The sequence below is a fragment of the Eleutherodactylus coqui genome, chromosome 6 (genome assembly GCF_035609145.1).
Source record: "Eleutherodactylus coqui strain aEleCoq1 chromosome 6, aEleCoq1.hap1, whole genome shotgun sequence".
NCBI classification, from domain to species: domain Eukaryota; kingdom Metazoa; phylum Chordata; class Amphibia; order Anura; family Eleutherodactylidae; genus Eleutherodactylus; species Eleutherodactylus coqui.
In genome coordinates this window covers 6,648,260-6,665,942 of record NC_089842.1, presented here as the reverse complement: position 1 = coordinate 6,665,942, position 17,683 = coordinate 6,648,260, and the positions used below count along the sequence as shown (strand labels likewise).

The 17,683-nt window shown below is 47.2% G+C and overlaps 2 protein-coding genes across 4 annotated transcripts in view; both read right to left on the bottom strand.

Moving 5' to 3' along the window:
* Positions 1-2,576, bottom strand: part of LOC136631774 (NXPE family member 1-like) — a 109,202-nt gene extending 106,626 nt beyond the window's left edge. The window contains exon 1 of the mRNA XM_066606109.1: positions 2,477-2,576. The gene's annotated coding sequence lies outside the window, so the exon portion shown is untranslated. The remainder of the gene's footprint in view (positions 1-2,476) is intronic.
* Positions 1-17,683, bottom strand: part of LOC136631773 (NXPE family member 1-like) — a 301,785-nt gene that overhangs the window by 253,411 nt on the left and 30,691 nt on the right. Inside the window, exon 3 of one of the 3 annotated variants that reach the window (XR_010793085.1) lies at positions 10,362-10,675. The exons of the other annotated variants lie outside the window; for them this stretch is intronic. The gene's annotated coding sequence lies outside the window, so the exon portion shown is untranslated. Of the gene's footprint in view, positions 1-10,361; positions 10,676-17,683 lie in introns of those variants that run through there. 3 annotated transcript variants of the gene reach the window in all.

Genomic DNA, 17,683 nt, shown 5'->3' with positions numbered 1-17,683 from the left:
CATACAGCATGGGAGGAATTGGACTAAGCAGCAACACATGTGAAAAAGACGAGTACACTGATAGATCATAGACTGAACATGAGTTAACAATGTGATGCAACAAGTGAAACATTGATAGACTTATTAGTGAGTTGTGGACAAACTAAGAGGGGTATTCTGGCTGCGAAGTGAATTTTCAAAAAATCCTCATATAAAAAGATATTTGTCCCATGTTTATGCGCAGCTGATTATGGGTATAAATGACGCAGCCATTATATTTTTATCCTGTCCTTCATTTCTGATGTTTCTCCATGTTGGTATTTTCCAAGATGGCTGCTGCATCCCTGTTGACTGCAACTTGAAACTACATTTACTACAATTTCCTGCTCTGTCCTTCCTTCCTGTGCGTGCCCCTCTTATCTCTGCCATCCTATTAGTCAGCAATCTGGTTCCAAGAGCTGAATAGAAAAGAAGACAGTCCCTAGTCCTTTTTACTGAGCGACCCGACCTGTAGCGCTGGAATGTCTACAGATAATATCCAGGGTAACCTGGGGATAAACACTTGGGAAGTGCAGGGAGAAGGGAAGGGTTTATAGAGCTGCAGACACAAAATCAGCAGAACCACATTACAAACTTTAACTGTAATCAAACTTTAAACATTTGATTAGTGTTCATTTGACAGCCCCTTTGTGTAACCAGGATACCCCTTCTAAAGAGAACCTGTTACCTGCCTAAAGCACTATGAACTGACTTGTGGCGCTGTTAGGGCAGGTGACACCGAGCTGGGGGCTGTACTTTTCATACTCACCCATTTCCTGGTTCTCGTAGTGCTCGTCTGTGAAGTCGGCCGGAACCAGGAAGGGGCCAAGTATGAAATATACAGCACCGACTCCCTGTCACCTGCCCTAATAGTACCATGTGTTAGTTATGGTGCTTTAGGCAGATGGAAGATACCTTTTAAACAACAATTGCACGTGGAGACCGGTCCCTGAGACAGGAGTACAGTGTGCACACTTAAAGGGGTTGTCCCGCGCCGAAACGGGTTTTTTTTTTTTTCAACCCCCCCCCCCCCCCCCCCCGTTCGGCGCGAGACAACCCCGATGCAGGGACCTAAAGAAAGCTTACCGGAGCGCTTACCTTAATCCCCGCGCTCCGGTGACTTCTATACTTACCGGTGAAGATGGCCGCCGGGATCCTCTTCCTCCGTGGACCGCAGCTCTTCTGTGCGGTCCATTGCCGATTCCAGCCTCCTGATTGGCTGGAATCGGCACGTGACGGGGCGGAGCTACACGGAGTCGGCATCCTGCACGAGAGGCTCCATAGAAGAAAGCAGAAGACCCGGACTGCGCAAGCGCAGCTAATTTGGCCATCAGAGGCCGAAAATTAGTCGGCACCATGGAGACGAGGACGCCAGCAACGGAGCAGGTAAGTATAAAACTTCTTATAACTTCTGTATGGCTCATAATTAATGCACAATGTACATTACAAAGTGCATTAATATGGCCATACAGAAGTGTATAGACCCACTTGCTGCCGCGGGACAACCCCTTTAAGAGCAATTAGGACTGAACTTCAACCTTGGAGTGATCAACCACCATTGTTTTAAGCTTGGGACTTATGTTACCAGCACCCATTCTGTTGTATAGTGGAGAGTACCCCCCAAGAAGCGCAGGGTACCCAAACCACTAATTGAGGCCATCTTATTGAACTACAAGGACTGAGATGGCTGTTAATACCAAAATAAAAGGACTATTCAAACAGAACCTAAGCTGTCTTGGTTCCACAGAGCAATGTTAAGTCACCATAACTAATAGAGAATAGCGGGTCATACTTGTAATACAACATCAGGATCTATAACACATTATTTGTATCTACTTAGTATTTAAAGGGCCACTCTGGTAATTTATTTTTTTTTCATTCATTATGTAGCTATTTCCCCAGTATGTATACGTTGGTCAGTATTACCTTGGTTAGTTGTTTCTTCTGTCTGAAACTCCTGCCTCTATTTTCTCTGATGATAATCATTTTCTAATTAGTTATTCAGTCTGTGTGATGCTGTTACATGAAAGTATCACAGCAACTATGCCGAGGGGGAAACAGACACTCCTCTCAGTTACTGATGAGTCACACAGGTATAATAAAGGAGATAACCGCTCCTCCTCCCGACTGCACACTTATGGACTGTAGCTTATTTAGGTGAATAAAGAATGTATAATTAACCCCTTAGTGACGAAGCCAAATTTTGGAAATCTGAATATGTCACTTTGACATTGTTTTCCACCACATATACTTCACTTAGGTGGTAAAAATAGACCAATAGAATTTGTGTATATTTATTAAAAGTACCAAAATTGGGAAAATGTTTATTTTTTTCACATTTTCAACTGTAATATCTTAAATATGTGCAAACATACTGTAGAAATATTTGATAAGATATATATTTCCATCTGTTTACTTTATTCTGAACGCACATTTGAAAAAGAGTGATTATACCTACCTGATAATCGGGTTTCCAGGAGTCTCCACGACAGCACCACCTGAGATCGCCTCCTCCTCATAGGACAGAAACACACCGAGAGGTTAAAATCCCCCCCCCCCCCCCATCCTCCCTTCCTCAGTGTATTATAACGAAACTGCCGGGGTAGGAACTAACTAAAACTTTTTACCTATCTGGTATTTTTTATTTATTTATATATATATATATATATATATATATATTTTTTTTTTTTTTTTTTAAATTATATATATATATATATATATATATATATATATATATATATATACACACACCTATATCTATTTTTTTTTACATTTTTTTTAAAGGGAGGGAATGTACGGGTGCTGTCGTGGAGACTCCTGGAAACCCGATTATCGGGTAGGTATAATCACTCTTTTCCCAGGACGTCTCCACGACAGCACCACCTGAGACGTATCAACTAAATTTATTCTAGGGTGGGATTGCCGCTGAGAGGACCTTACGACCGAAGGACATATCCTCATCAAGCTGCACCTTTACCCTGTAATGTTTGATGAAGATATGGGGCTTTTTCCATACTGCTGCCTTGCATATCTGCTCTACTGATGCCGAGCTATGCTCGGCCCATGAGGTCGCTATTGCCCTCGTGGAATGGGCTTTAAGAGCCGAGGAGGCCTCCTTCCCCAATGTCTTATATGACTCGCTAATGGCCAGGCGGATCCACCTGGCTATAGAGCTTTTAGCTGCTTTCTTTCCCTTGTTAGGGCCTGAGAATTGGACGAACAGGTTGTCGTCCTGCCTCCAGGGGCTTGTAGCCTCAATGTACGTCAGGACCGCTCTTCTGACGTCTAAGCAATTTAGGGCTCGTTCTCTCTCATCTTTTGGGTGATTATAGAACGAGGGGATTACTATGTTTTGGGCCCTATGGAATGGGGATACTACTTTAGGCAAGAAGGTCGGGTCCGTTTTGAAGACTAATTTGGTGTCTGTAATTTTGAGGAGCGGGTGGCGGATGAATAGGGCTTGTAGCTTGCTGACCCGTCTGGCTGAGGAAATTGCCACTAAGAAAATTGTTTTCACTGTGAGCATTTTTATTGAGAGCCCCTCAATTGGTTCGAAGGGTTCCCCTGACATGGCCCCCAAGACTAAATTAAGATTCCAGTCTGGGCATGTGTTGGTGGGTCTGGGTCGTAGCCTATCTGCCACAGTCAGGAATCTACTAATCCACCTGTCCCCAGCTAACTTAGTGTCAAATAGGGCGCTAAGGGCTGCTGTTTGGACCCTTAGGGTGCTTGGGGCGAGGCCCATATCCAGGCCCTCCTGCAGAAAGTCCAGGATCAAAGGGATGTCCGCGCCGCTGCTTGAGGAGTCTCTCTCCTGTTTCCAAGAAGTAAACCTCTTCCAGATTTTCTGGTATATGCGGTTGGTTGTCTCTTTCCTACTTGCCATTAGCGTCCTGACTACCCTGTCTGAGAATCCCCTGCCCCTCAGTATGGATTCTTCAGTAACCAAGCTGTTAAATGGAGTCTGCTTATGTCGGGGTGGTTCAGGGGCCCCTGCATTAGGAGATTCGCTTGAGTCGGAAGGGTGACTGGTTCCTGGATGCTCAAGTTCCCTTAGGAGGCTGAACAAGCTCCTTCTTGGCCAAAAGGGAGCCACCAGGATCAGGGTGCACGCTTGTGACCTGAAGTGCTGCAGTACCCTTGGGATTAATGGGATTGGGGGAAAGGCGTACGCCAGCTCTCCCCCCCCCCCCCAATCCTGGCTCAGGGCATCCACCGCTGTTGGTCGGTCCTCCGGTCTGAGGGAGAAGAAGTTCTCCACCTTGGCGAACAGGTCCAGTTGTGGGAGACCCCATTTGTCCGTCACAATCCGGAATGCCTCCTGGGATATAGACCATTCCCCTGGGTCTAAACACCTTCGGCTGAGAAAGTCTGCCCTTTGATTCAGGGATCCCTTCAAGTGAACTGCCGATAATGAGAGGATGCGGCCCTCTGCCCAGCGAAATATCCTTTGTGTGATGCTCTGTAGAGCTGGCGACCTCGTGCCCCCCTGGTGCCGAATATGGGCCACTGCCGTGGTATTGTCCGATAGCACTCGTACGTGCCGGTTTTTTACAGTGTCCCCCAGGTGCTGTAGGGCCTTCCAGATCGCCTGTAGTTCTCTGTAGTTCGAGGACTGGCATTTCATCCCCAGCGGCCATGGGTCCTGTAGGAGCTGGTCTCCAACGTGCGCCCCCCACCCCCAGGAGCTTGCGTCTGTCGTGACCTGCACCGCCGGGTTCAATATCCAGTGGACTCCCCTTCCTAGGTTTACTGGGGACGTCCACCAGCGCAAGGATATTTTCACCGAGATTTGCATTCTCCTTTCTAGCGAGGATTGCCTGCCGTCCCATGCTGAGAGAACTGCTGCTTGCAGAGGTCTGGTATGCGCTTGTGCCCATGCTACCCCCGGGATGCATGACGTTAGACTTCCCAGGAGGGACATAGCCTCCCGGATTGAGCATGACCGTCTCCGAATGAAGGATTCCACCATCTGTCGGATTTTCTGCACTTTTGACTCGGGGAGGAAGGAGCACTGAGCTTCTGAGTCGAGTATTATGCCTAAAAACACCTTCTCCGTGCTGGGGTTTAGGCTGGACTTCTCCCAATTTATTATCCAACCTAGGAACTGTAATAGGTTGAGCACCGTTGCCAGGTTTTCTGCTAGGCGTTCCCTGGACTCGGCTATAATTAGGATGTCGTCCAGGTAGGGGACTATCAGAATCGACCTCCGCCTTAGGTAGGCTGCAACCTCCGCCATGATTTTCGTGAATATGTGGGGTGCTGAGGAGATTCCAAAGGGCAGGCATCTAAATTGGAGATGTATTGTCCTCTTGCCCATCTCTAGCGCTAACCTTAGGTACTTCCTTGAATCCCTGTGGATTGGTACGTGAAAGTAGGCGTCTTTCAGGTCGATCAATGCCATGTAGGCACCCTTGGGGATCAACCTTACTGCTAAAGTAATTGACTCCATCCTGAACTTCCGATATTTTACGAAAACGTTCAGGGGTTTTAGATTTATTATCATGCGTGAGCCTCCGCCTGGTTTTTTTATTAGGAAGAGTCTGGAGTAGTGCCCCCAGGTCTCCTCTCTTTGTGGCACGAAGGACACTGCTTTTAGACGTTGTAGGTCCTGTACCGCCTGCTGGAGCTGGTGCAGTTGTTGCGCTGGACCTCGCGTGGTAATGTATCTTCTCCTGGGGAGGGATACCAGCTTGATTCGGTATCCCTGCTGCAGGATCTCCGGGATCCACTGGCTCCTGCAAATTGAGGCCCATCGATCCGCGAAGCTCCGCAGCCTCGCCCCCACTGGGATGGCGTCAGGGCTTCTGCTTGGCTGGATCCCCCTGGTGCGGGTTGAAGAGGAAGTTCCTCCCTCTGCCCCCCTTGGGGTAACTCCAGCGGCCCGTCTTGCCTTTGCCTCTGTACGGTTCCGGCTGTTGTGCTGGGGCCCAGAAGAAGGTCCTCCCCTTACACTCTTTTTCTTCTGGGGATCCTTTCTTCTTATCTGACGCTTTTTCTAGGATCTTGTCCAGATCCGGACCAAAGAGGAACTGGCTGTGAAAGGGGAGCGAGCATAATTTATTTTTTGATGTCAGGTCACCCGACCAGGACTTCAGCCGCAGGACTCTTCTGGCCGAGTTGGTTAGGGCCGTTGTTTTTGCCGAAAGTTTTACCGACTCCGCCGCTGCGTCCGCCAAGAGATTAGTGGCCATTTTTAGCATAGGGAGGGAATCTATAATTTGTTCCCTCGGTGTTTTATTCGAGATATGCAGCTCCAGTTTCTCTAGCCACACTCCCAGGGTTCTAGCGAAACACGTGGCTGCAACACCTGGTCTGAGCGTACTGGCAGCTGCCTCCCAGGATCTTCTTAATAGGCCCTCCGCCTTCCGATCCATTGGGTCTCTAAGCAGTGTGGCGTCTTCGAAGGGCAAGGTTGTCCTCTTAGCCACCTTAGCCACCGGACGTCCACTTTGGGTACTTCCTCCCAATTTGGCCTTGCCTCCTCCTCAAATGGATAGCGCCTCTTAACCCCCCTAGAGGAGAAGGATCCCGTGTCGGGTTTCTTCCACTCCTTGTGTATTAGCTTGGATATGTTGTCGTGGACCGGGAAGGTATGCTTCCTCCTCTCTCCTAATCCTCCAAGACCTCGTCCTGCATGGTGCGGGGTTCCCTGGGTTCTACCATCTTTAGTGTGGCTCTAACGGATTTGATAAGCTCCGTTAGGTCTTCTCTATGGAAGAGGTATTTTTTGTATTCCTCTTCTTCTGAGGACTCCTCGAGCACCAGCTCTTCTGGTTCTGATTCTGAACTCACCTCAGAGTCTGAGTGCTCCTCTGGGCTATACGCCTTCCTTCGGCGTTTTCCCCCTGATGCCCCTTTGGGTGGCGTTTTAGGGGTCGTCAGGGCTGACCTTACTTCCTCTCGGACGAGCTTCCTGACATCCTCAAGGAATCCCCCCGATTCCTCCTTGACCAGCTTGGCTATGCATGTTTTGAATAATGGCCTCACATGCGAAGCCGGCAGTCTTGCGCTGCATTCTGCGCACTTTTTCGCTTTGGCTCTGGGAGGGGCATCTCTTTTATCCCCCTGGCAGACAAACAAAATTTGCGTGTAAGGATGCAACATTCATTAATAACATACGTGAATATGCATGCCTTGTTTTGCCCCACTGGCTACTTACGGTTCCCGCCGTGGTTGAGCATTCCGCGACCTCTGGTGCTGGAGCACTCATTGCTTTGTCAGTGGTGCTGCAGACACTCTTGGGCAGTAAGCCAATACTCACTGAATGGCTCTTACTCACTCAGCGCCATCTTCTCTCAGGTTCCTTTTAAATTCAAAATCTTTTTTTTTTTTTAATTTGGCGCCTTTAATTTTAAGCCCCGCCCCCTCCGAGCGCGGTCGCGTTTGGCGCGATGACGTCATCGCGTTAGTCACATGGTGCTGAGGAGAGCTGGAGCCCCGCATTGAACCCCCCATGGGCCGCCGCGGGAGGAACCTGGCCCGGGGGAACCACCCCATGTGGCGTCCCGGGAGCCGCTCTGCAGGAAGGGAGAACAGGCTGGACCACTGCCCTCCGATCTGCTGGTACGTTGTTCTGGCTGGCGTCTCCACCAGCCCCTCTCGGTGATCCTGCCTCCTGGCAGGAAACGAATACACTGAGGAGGGGAGGACGGGCGGGGGGGGGGGCGGGATTTTAACCTCTCGGTGTGTTCCTGTCCTATCAGGAGGAGGCGATCTCAGGTGGTGCTGTCATGGAGACGTCCTGGGAAAGTTTAGTTTTTTTTTAACCATTTAGGAGACGTACAAATTTAACATTACTTTTCAACATTTTGAGGAATATTTTGTTTTCCTGCACCAAGCCAAGATTGCAGCTGCTCATAGGTGTCAGAATGATAGATCCCCCCCAAAATGACCCCATTTAAAAAAAACTACACCCCTAATATATTCACTGATGGGGTCAGGAGTATTTTGACCCCACAGTTTTTTGTCAAAAGTTAATGCAATTTAGAGGAGAAAAAATAAAGTTTCATATTTTTACAACAATGTCATTTTAAAGGCATTTTTTTTCTATAATGCACATGAGAATGACGATTTGAAACCCAAAATGGATCCCCCTGTTTGTCCTGTGTTCATAAACAAACCCACTGTGGCCCTAATCTTATGTTTGTATGCACAATGGGACCCAAACCGAAAGGAGCAGCTGGTGGCTTTCAGAAAAGAAGTTTTGCTTGAAGGTGTTTTAGGTCCCATTGCTCACTTGTAGAGTCCATGAGCGACCAAAACTATAGAGAACCCCCACAAATGAACCCATTTTGAAAACTAGACCCCTTAAAGGGGTTGTCTCGTGGCAAACATCAAAATTTTACATTAGCCCATTCCCCCTGTCACCCCCCTGGCATAAAATAGCATTTTAAAGCGGTTTTTAAACCGCTTGCTACTCACCGATGTGATGAAAGATGAACTTATAAAATTCTTCTCCCAAGATGGCCGCCAGTCCTTTCCCAGGGGTGCACTGCGGTTTTCTCCCATGGTGCACCGCGGGTCTTCTCCCATGGTGCACCATGGGCTCTGTGCGTTCCATTGCCGATTCCAGCCTCCTGATTGGCTGGAATCGGCACACGTGATGGGGCGGAGCTACGCGATGACGCGTAGAAGGGGCGGAGCCAGAATGCCACTCGTGCCCGGACCGTCCAGAAGGGAGGAGACCCTTCTGCGCAAGCGCGTCTAAAAAAGCAAGAAGACCCCGAAATTAGACGGAGCCATGGAGACGGGGACGCCAGCAACGGAGCAGGTAAGTGCATAACTTCTGTATGGCCAATATTTAATGCACGATGTATATTACAAATTGCATTAATATGGGCATACAGAAGTGTGTAACCCCCCTTGCTGCCGTGAGACAACCCCTTAATAAATTCATCTAGGGGTGTATTGTGTTCCTTGACCTCACCGTTTTTGAATTAATCTAAGCAAAGCAGAAGGGAAAAAAAATCAATTTTTTTAAAATTTTTTAGGCAATTATGTCATTTTAAAAACATTCTTTTTGTACAGCACACATATGAATGAAGACTTGCACCCCAAAGTCCTGTTTGTCCTGAGACATGCCCATTGTGGCCCTAATATTATGTCTGGCTGCACAGCGGGGGCCCAAACTGATAGGAGCATTAAACTGCAACAGTTTTTTTTAACTTTTACGTGATCGCCATTATCCATTGGATCACTGTGGCCCTCGGTCACTGCTCCAGGCTCTCAGCTACCTTTTTGTAGCCAGGAGCAAGGAAATTTTACATTTCCTGGGTCCTCCCCAGCTTTTGTGCTTGCATCTGCCATTTTGGCGATGGGTGCATGCACCGAAGCTGGGGAAAGGTCCGTGAATAAAGATCCCATTGGAGAACATCGCCGGAGGCCTTAGGTAAGTAATTTCTCCTTGCCTCATAGATTGGAATCCGTGACGGGAGGTGAAACTTTAACTTTTTATACCTATATGTTATAGCTGTTATCCATTGGATAACAGTGATCAAGTGACCAAGGACCACAAACTACGCCCCTCCCCCTTCCTTCGTGAAATCTCCAGGCTCTCGGCTACATTTGGTAGGCAGGAGCAGGGAGTTTTTAAATTACCCTGTCAACCCACAGGCTCTGCACATGCGTCCACCATTTTAGTGATAGGAGCATGTGCAGAAGCCGGGGTAAGGTCCATGGCTAAATCTGGGGGCCTTAGGTATTTAACTTCATCTCCCCTCATGGATATGATCCATGAAGGGACGTGAAACCTATACTTTTTTTCACCTTTTTTTACTTTACATGATTGCTGTTATCCATTGGATAATGGCACTCATGTGACCAGGAATCGCATACAGTGGTGTCTTGTGACATCACCCTGCTTTCGGCTGTCAGAGTTGTCATGTCCTCAGCCTGAGGATTAAAGCCAACTAAAGCAGGATGAAAAAAAGCATTGGGGCCGTCACTAAGAGGTTAAACTGCCTCCTTCCCCCCCTTCTGGAAGCAGAATGGTATGACTCTAGGTAATGGAGGGGCTCATTGCACTATGGGAAAGATGTGAAACAGAAAGTAAAACATCCAAGGGCTCACTCACATGGGCTTATGTGTCCTGCTCATTACATGCATATTTTTCACGCCCGTGAAATACACAGTAATCACCAAATAAGCATGTACATGTACATTTGCTGCGTATATTAAATCTCCATAGCCTGTATTGGTGCTCATTATGCGTGTTTGTGGCCCAATAGAAATCAATGGGCTTTTAGCACCGCATATTATGTGTGTGAAAAATAGGTGCATATTATGCTGCCAGCATCTATCCGTGCGAGTGAGCCCTAACTGTCAGGATGGCGGCTGGCAGGAGGCCGCTCTGCATAGAAGTGCCTGGAATACATAGAGTAGACCTCCGAAGTGTGAGAGGTAGTCAGATGAGGGGGCAGACATGGAAATATGTGTTTGGGGAAGTGGCCCTTTAACAGTAAATACTGTAAACTGTGTCTTCATGCCTCCGGTTTCTCTGCGCACTCCACAGCCACACAACACATAGTCATCTTTACTAAAACAATCCACATTATAATTACCTTTTTTAATGTGTGCTGGATGACAGAGGTCAGAAAAATAATAGTAACAGTAAGAGCGAGGAATCTCTTGGACATTGCTGTGTTGGCCATTAGACCTGAGGAAGAAAGGAAGTTTCTTGTTGAAATATAACACAAAATAACCTGTCTAACACATCATCCAATATACCGCGCTACTTCTTATGGCGGAGATGGAAATGGAACACAGAAAATAATGACAGGATTGGCAGAAAATGAATTGTTTGGGAACAGATTCATCCCGGATGAACCACTTCATGAAGAGACCTAAGGGTCTCAGAATTAGCGTTGCACATCGTGATCCACTGGGTGATGAAACGGAGCCAATTTTCACTAAATCAGATCAGATCAACCTGACCCAAGTTTTTCTGAAAATCTCTGAAATATGCATTTCCCTTGAATGAGGGGTTAGCATTGTTTCTCTGCTGCGTAGAGATCCTAGGTTCAAATCTCATCAAGGACAGCATCCATATGGACTTTGAAAAACTCTATTCAGGTGTTGCTCTTGGTCAGGTTTGAACCTGCAACTCCAGCATTAAAAGACAACAGTACTAACAACTGAGCACCACACTTGTCCTTTCTGCTCCACAGAAGGAGAAGAACAAGAAGAATAAACACAAAGAAAAGATAAAAACTCTATACAGATGTTGTACAGAAGTAGAAGAAGAAGAAGGAGGAAAAGATGAGAAGGAGGAAGAAGAGCAGGAGATGAAGGAGAATAAAAAGATATTCAGTGCCTTCTCCTTTTTCTTCGTCTACTCCTCCAGAGAGGAAAGAACGAGGAGGAGGAAGAAGCTGGGTTGCTCACTTTTTAGCAATTTTGTCTTGCAGTGATGGAGTCCAAAGTTCAAATCTAGCTCAGGGCAACATATGTATGCATTTTTCATTTTCTTTGTGTTTACTCTTCTTCCCATTCTCCTCCTCTGGAGAAGACAGAACAATTGTGATGGCTTGGTTGTTGGCACTGTTGCGCTGCAATGCTGGAGTTCTAGGCTCAAATCAGTCCAGGGGCAGCATCTGCATGGAGGTAATTTGTATTTAACCCCTTAGTGACCAATCCTGTTTGCGCCTTAATGACCAGGCCAAATTTTGGAAATCTGACATGTGTCACTTTAACATGGAATAACACCGTAAAGGCTTTGCATTTCCAAGTGATTCTGACATTGTTTTTTCACCACGTATTGTACTTCATTTAGGGCTCAGTCATATGGGCGCTGAACCACGTGCAGACAACTCTCTACATGACCGGCTCCATTGCCGGCCATGTGTTCTTTCCTCCGGCGGTGTGGAGAGTCGTCCGGACGCACCTGTAGTGCAGCGGTCTTAATCGTGCAGGAACACGGGCGGATTGGCGCCCGTGTGACTGAGTGCTTAGATGGAAAAAATAGACCAAAAGAATTTGTGTATATTTATTATAAGCGCCACAATTGCAAATATTTTGAAAAAATTGTCATTTTTTCACATTTCCAACTGCAATATCTCAAATATGTTGTAGACATGCAAAGGGTGAGGTTGTGGATGAAGTATACCTCCCTCCCAGGCTTTTAGTCTGAACAGGGTGGCGCTCCAGTCCACAGCTTCACCCTAGTTTTCTGGAAGTGCAGCTGTAGGCCTTGACTTCATTACTGGAGCATAAAAGGCTGCAGCTCCAGGAAGTCAGGGCCTAACAGCCTGAGGAGAGAAACCTCTGTACACTTGGTGTGGTGCAAATTGACTTTATGCTTGTGTGGACTGGAGCACCCTGCACGGTGCCTATGCTGTGGTGAAGGACACTGTGGGTTTGCTGTGCTGAAAAGAATAAAAGTTTGCCGTGAAGTACTGCTTGGTTTGGAGTCCAGTGTAATGCCACTCCTCTGGAGGACACTTTCTACAAACATAATATGGAATTTTTGATAAGATATATATTTCCACCCGTTTACTTTATTCTGGAAGCACATTGGAAACACTTTATTTTTTTTTAACCATTTAGGAGACGTACAAATGTAACATTACTTATTAACATTTTGAGGAATACTTTGTTTTCCTGCACCAAGCCAAGATTGTAAAGGCTCATAGGTGTCAGAATGATAGAGACCCCCATAAATGACCCCATTTTAAAAACTACACCCCTTAATGTATTCACTGAGGGGGTCAGGAGTATTTTAACTCCGCAATTTTTTGTCAAAAGTTAATGCAATTTAGAGGAGAAAAAATAAAATTTCATATTTTTGCAAATATGTAATTTTAAAGACATATGTTTTTCTAAATGAGGATTTGCACCCCAGAATGGATATCCCCGTTTGTTCTGTGATCAAAAATATACCCATTGGGGCCCTAATCTTTTGTCCATATGCACAACGGGGCCCAAACCAAAAGGAGCAGCCGGTGGTTTTCAGAACAGACATTTTGCTTGAAGGCGTTTTAGGCCCCATTGCCCACTTGTAGAGCCCTTGAGCGACCAAAATGATAGAGAACACCCACAAATTATCCCATTTTGGAAACTAGACCCCTTAACAAATTCATCTAGGGGTGCACTGCGTATTTTGACCCCACAGTTTTTAAATGAATCTAAGCAAAGCAGAAGTAAAAAATTACGATTTTTTTTAACAGTTATGTTATTTTAAAAATGTTGTTTTTTTTTGTACAGCAGATACATGAATGAAGAATTTCACCCCAAAATAGATCCCCCTGTTTGTCCCGTGTTTAGAAACATACCCACTGTGGCCCTAATCTTCTGTCTGTATGTATAATGGGGCCCAAACCAAAAGGAGCAGCCGGTGGTTTTCAGAACAGTCATTTTGCTTGAAGGTGTTTTAGGCCCTATTGCCCACTTGTAGAGCCCTTGAGCGGCCAAAACCATAGAGAACCCCGACAAATGACCCAAGGTTGAAAACTAGACCCCTTAATGAATTCATCTAGTGGCGTACTGCATATTTTGACCCCACAGTTTTTGAATGAATCGAAGCAAAGCAGAAGAAAAAAATTACAATTTTTTTTGGCAATTGTGTCATTTTAAAAATAGGGTTTTTTTTGTACAGCACACATAGGAATGAAGACTTTCACCACAAAATGGATATCCCTGTTTGTCCTGTGTTCAGAGACATACCCATTGTGGCCCTTATCTTCTGTCTGGATGCACAACGGGGCCCAAACTGAATGGCACATCAAACTTTAACTTTTAACTCTTACGTGATCACCATTTTTCATGGATAATGGCAATCATGTGAACGAGGAACACTCACCATGGCCCCCTGTGACCTTTCCGAGATCTCAGCTACCTTTACTAGCCAGGAGCAAGGAGATTTTAAATTTCCCCCTGCCCTCCCCAGCTTCTGCGCCTGCGTCCGCCATATTGGCGACGGGCGCATGCAAAGCTGGGGAAGGGTCAACGGATAAGGATCCCATTGGGGGACATCGCCGGTGGTCTTAGTTAAATAATTTCACCTCCCCTCACAGATCGGATCCGTGACGGGAGGTGAAACTTTAGTTTTTTTTACTTTTATGTGATCACCGTTATCCGTTGGATAAGGGTGATCACGTGACTGGGTACCATGTACTGTGGCCCCCCATGAAATCTCCAGGTTCTTGGCTGCGGGGAGATTTTAAATTACCTCGGCAATCTGCAGCTTTTGCGATTGTTTCCGCCATTTTGGCGACGGACACATGCGCAGAAGCTGGGGTAAGGTCTGCGGATAAATCTGGGAGCCTTTGGTACCTAATTTCATGAGGAGAGATGAAACAAACTTTTTTCCCTTTTTTTTTTTTACACTTTTTTCAACTTTTTAAAACTTTTACATGATCTCTGTTGTCCATTATCATGCTGATAATGACCCAAGGTGCCGCGAGTAACATAGCAATGGGAAATCTATGTGTCCCCACACAATTCATTCTGTGTAGGTGTCAGATAGCTCAACACGGCAACGGGAAGCCTTTGAGTCTTTGGCCCACATTTCTGCCCTAGTCAGTTAGTGTATTTGTGCCAGACAGTTAAAACACCACGATGGGAAGTCTTTGTGTACCCAGAGCATAGGCGAGCCCAAGGAGCTCAAAGATGGTATTACACATAAGGAAATCAGAGTGCCCAAACATGGCAGAGTTTCACTGCGCCAAGGGCCTCGGACCATATTTCTGCCTTAGTCAGTCAGTGTATTTGTGTCAGACAGGTAAAACACTGCAATGGGAAGTCTTTGTGCACCCACAGCATAGGCGAGCCCAATGAACTCAAACATGGTATGACACATGAGGAAATCAGAGTGTCCAAACATGGCAGAGTTTTACTGCGCCAAGGGCCTCAGCCTCAGCCCCAGCCCATATTTCTGCCCTAGTCAGTCAGTGTATTTGTGCCAGACAGGTAAAACAACACAATGGGAAGTCTTTGTGCACCCACAGCGTAGGCGAGCCCCTGGAACCCAAGGAAAGTATTACACAGGAAGAAATCAGAGTGCCCAAACATGGCAGGGTTTCACCCTGCCCAGGAGCTCGGCTTCGGCCCACATTTCTACCCAATTCATTCTTTATATGTGTCAGATAGCTGAACAATGCAATGGGAAAGCCTTTGTGCACCCACAGCATAGGCAAGCTCATGAAACTCAAAGACAGTATTAAACATGAAGAAAAGAGAGTCCCCAAACATGACAGTGTTTCACCCCGCCCAGGACCTCGGCCCACACTTCTGCCCTAGTCATTCAGTGTATTTGTGCCAGATAGGAAAAACAACACAATTGGAAAGCCGTCTGCACCCAAGCCAAGTCAGTCAGCGTATTTCTGCCAGATAGGTAAAACAACGCAATGGGAAGTCTTTGTGCACCCACAGCATAGGCGAGCCCAAGGAACTCAAAGACGGTATTACACATAAAGAAATCAGAGCGCCCAAATATGGCAGTTTCACCCCAGCAAGGACTTCGGCCTCGGCTCACACCCTCAGTAATCATGGGCATAAAGCAGACTCGGATACTAGTACAGCTGTGAACGTCTCTTTAAATCAGTTACTGTTGCTTTCATCGCTCCAAAGACTGGATGAACCACAAAGAAGTTCCACAGGCCATATCTGGCGCAGTTGATTCCCTCCCCTCCCCCCCCCCAGGACCTTGGCCTCTGCCCACACCCTCAGTAATCATGGGCCTCAAGCGGACTCGGATGCTAATGTAGCTGTGAGCATCTCATTAATGCAGTAATGCTCCTTTTGTTTGGTCCAAACCAGTGTCTCAGATAACTGTGGTAACACGAGAGAAAAAACATGTTGCCCACTGCTGATCCCCAGAACCCAAGCAGGAGGAGGAGGTGGCATAATAAGGCCGAGAAACCATGACCAAGGTAGGACCCGCAATACTCTGTGTGGGAAGTACGTGAGCGGGCCCTGTGTCAGGCTTGGTCCTAGCCTCCACCTTGTGTGAGCCAAGGTACCATGAGTTAAATAGCTATGGGAAATCCATGTGTCCCCACACACTTCATTCTGTGTGTCAGGCAGCTGAACACCGCAATGGGAAACCTTTCTGCACCCACAGTATAGGCAGACCCCAGTAACATGTCTGTAGCAAAAGTATAGGCGAACCCCTCAAAATTTTCAGTAGCAAGTGTATACGCGGACCCCAATAACATTTTTGTAGCAAGATTATAGGCGGACCCCAATAACATTTTTGTAGCAAGAGTATAGGTGGACCCCAGTAACATTTCTGTAGCAAGAGTATGGGCGGAACCCAGTAACATTTCTGTAGAAAGAGTATAGCGGACCCCTGAAACATTGGTGTACCTCAAGTATAGGCGAACACCTAAAATATTTGGTTACCAAGAGTGTAGGCCGGAAAAATTAGTTACATAATAGTATAGGCAAGGGCCTGAAAAATTGGTGTACCAAGAGTACAAGTATACCCCAGAAATATTTGTCATGCGCGAGGGCAGGTGAAACCCATAAACATTTTTTAAAGATACAACTCGCTGTTGCTTATTTTGTAACAGAGCCTGGAGGCAGCCCTGTGAAAAAAATTGGTTTCTGTTAAAGTATAAATACTTTTGAAACTTTGAAAAATTGGAAAAAACTTATAAACAGAGCCTTTTGGGCCACCAATGTTGGAGCTGGTATTCCACTATTGCTCTACGCTGCTCGTATAGCCTGGCCAACATGTGCAGCATAGAATTCCAGTGTGTGGGCACGTCGCAGTGTAGTTGGTGGCAGCGTCCGTGGTGGACTTGCGGAAATGTGCGCAGACGCGGCGCACCTTGCCGAGCAGGTCAGACAAGTGGGGGTAGTTTTTCAGAAACCGCTGAAACAACAGATTGAAGACGTGGGCCAGGCATGGCACGTGTGTGAGGCTGCCAAGCTGCAGAGCCACCACAAGCTTACGGACGTTGTCACACATGACCATGCCTGGTTGGAGGCTCAGCGGCGAAAGCCAGAGGTCCGTCTGCTCTGTCAGACCCTGCAACAGCTCGGGGGCCATGTGCCTCTTGTTACCTAGAGCTGATTAGTTTCAGCACGGCTTGCTGACGCTTGCCTATTGCTGTGCTGCCATACCACGCTCTACCAACTGCTGGCGACGTGCTTACACTCCTTAATTGAGAGGTAGATGTAGCGGAGGAGGAGGGGGAAGGTTTGGAGGAGGTGGCATAAAACACTGCAGATACCAGCACCGACGTAAGAACCGCTATTCTGGGTGTGGGTAGTACATGAGCTGTCCCAGGCTCTGACTTGGTCCGAGCCTCCACCAAGTTCACCCAATGTATCGCGAGGGAAATATAGTGGACCTGCCCGCCAGTACTTGTCCACAGAGGTTGCGGAGGAGGGGGAGGGTTTAGAGGAGGTGGCATAGACCGCCACAGATACCAGAACCGAGGTAGGACCCGCTATTCTGGGTGTGGGTAGGACGTGTGCAGTCCAAGGCTCTGACTCTGTCCCAGCCTCCACCAAATTCCCCCAGTGTGCTGTCAGGGAGATGTAGTGGCCCTGCCCACCAGTACTTGTCCACGTGTCCGTGGTTAAGTGGACCTTCCCAGGAACCGCGTTGGTGAGGGCACGATTTATGTTGCGGGAGACGTGCTGGTGTAGGGCAGGGACGGCACACAGGAAAAATAGGGGCGACTGGGGACTGAGTAGCGCGGGACCGCCGCCACCA